The sequence below is a fragment of the Chaetura pelagica genome, unplaced genomic scaffold, assembly GCF_000747805.2.
Source record: "Chaetura pelagica isolate M959 unplaced genomic scaffold, ChaPel_1.0 scaffold241, whole genome shotgun sequence".
NCBI lineage: Eukaryota > Metazoa > Chordata > Aves > Apodiformes > Apodidae > Chaetura > Chaetura pelagica.
Genome location: NW_009952057.1, coordinates 34,326 through 36,851, shown reverse-complemented (window position 1 = coordinate 36,851; position 2,526 = coordinate 34,326).

Sequence of the window (2,526 nt, the reverse complement as noted above, 5' to 3'; positions counted from 1 at the left end):
AGCAGTCAGAGGAAGGTTCTAATGTATTCTCTAAAGTCTTGGAATCGCCATGAGCCAAATACATACTGTAGTAGAAGTACATGTAAATATATATATATACACGAGATATTCATATTAAAAATATGTTCTTGTGACTTAAATATATAAAAATTAATTATCAGGCTCAAATGAACTATCAGGCTGTGCATAAAACATATAAGTAATTAATTGTCTTTGAAGTATCTGAAGATATACATATAATTCACCAGAGAAAAACACAGTAGGATGACATTTGCAACAGCACATGGGTGGTGAACTTTTTTATAGGCAGTGATGACAGATCCATACCAGCTTCTGACATCCTCAACATAAGCAGCATTTTTAAAATAATAAATAAAAACTTTAAATTTTCACAGTTAATTGTAATGCATTAGCATTTCAGGTTTTGAGACACATTCTTTTCTCCCTCTTTTTACACTTTAGGACAGAAAACCAAATTGTTGCTTGAGGGAACAATGTAGAAATAATATCTAGATACAAGGTGTAACTTGTGATCCCATTTACACAAAAATCACATGGAAAATAAAAAGTATAATACAGTTTTCCAAAGCATGACTACTGAGCTAAAAGCCTGACAGGAATGAGCTGATGTCTTGATCATCCATCTGCCTTGCCTTCTAGGTCAGCTGAATTATTCCTTAGCATGGGTAGGGAAATTTGGGGTACCTGTCCACATACTGGGAGACCATTTTTATTTATCTTGCCAAATTTTAACAATTTTTAAGGCAAAGAGAAAAATGAAGACAGGTATTATAATGTACTCTGACTTCTATCTCAAAGAAAATACCTCTAAATACCCATGACACAGTAAACCAGAAGGAACAGTTAATAATGAAGTGAATATGAAAAGGCTAAAAGGATGTTCTATCTCTAAATTTGATAGAATTAATCTGTTTTCAAGACCTGTGCTAGAAGCAGAATGAAAACCAAGCATGAATGAATATGCAGGTGCTTTGCAGAGTTTGTCTTCAAGGGCTGACACATCTGCTCCTTGGAAGTTAACGCTGTGTGATTGGTAGTTTTGTTTTTCCACACATTTTACACTAATACAAAAAACACCAGTAGCTTTGCAATTTTTCAGGGTCAGATAGTCAACAAAAAATCCCAGAATTTATATTCTCATGGAAGCAGTATCTCTTCAAAATCCTTGGGCAATGCCTAGGAACAAAAGCTGTCCTTTTTCTCTAAACTCGTTCTGAGTGAGGACTACAAAACGTCAAAGTAACCCAGTTGACTAGTTTTATGTCAAAAGGGAAAGATTACGGAATAAAAGGAAACAAACAAAAAGCTAAATTTAAATATCTGAATCAAGGAAACAATTCATTTTGCACAAAAAATAATAGCTTTAGAAGAATCAAATACACACACATATACCCTTTCTAATATAATAAAAGGATTGTCAAAGACATTGTAATGTTGCTTTAAAATTAAAAGTAGTCATTTGTAAAAAAGCATACACTATTTAATGGTGAATGAACAAATCTTTTGCAAAGCATATTGAGGTACAGTTTGAAAATCAAGAAAGATTTTGCTTAGGAGGGGTGGTTGAAAGCACTTGTTTTCATTTTGGCAAGTATATGAGAGTCTTAATCTTCAGCTTTGCAAAAGAGTTCAGAACAATTTGACCAGTTTTTCCTTGTGTTTGTTAGTGTATATGGAAGGTAACTAATGTGAGATATGTAAAAATGGACAGAAATAGAACCTTGAGTGTCGTACTCAGGTATCTATCTTTTAAAGCATTTGTTTTATGAAAGGAAAAAAAGCTATTTCAGTGTAATGGAAATACAGAAAAATCACAGTGTTTTTGATAAATACAAGATTATATAAAAGGATATAAACCACAAAAAAAAAAAAAGGTTTGCAGGAAGTACTCTCATATTACAACAGAAATCCAGCAGACAAATGTGAAGATCTGTCTCATCAGATAAATGTGTAGTGCCCTAAATCTTTGCAGCTATTTTTGTAATGGTAAATATCACATCCCACCTTCCTCTTACCATCCTATGTTGCCAAATATGTTTCCTGTATTTCATACAATGCAAAGGAAAATGTATTAGTCACAACTAGTCAGGGTGGTTAAAAGATCTAAAAATTAATTAATTAATATGTACTTACTTAAAAATACAATTAACCTAGAATCTACAAGAATTGAGGGAATTATCTACAATTGTGATATTTCACTTTTGTGCCCTCATGAATTTTGAGATCAACATAATGATTCATGGGAGATTCATAATTCTGTGAATTAGAGAAAACTTTTTTTTTAACTAGAAAGAAAGCCACTGCAGAAAGGGTTTAATACTATATTTGGTATTTTTAAACTTAACAAATACTTGTTAGCATGTCAATTCGAAAAGACTATTTCCTTCATTGATATAGAAGAGATTGAAAACCTTTATTTCAATATATAAACCTTTATCTTCGCATACAAAGTGTAATATTCTGTCAAAGGAAACAAAACAGAAGCTGAAAGCATAGTCTGCAGTG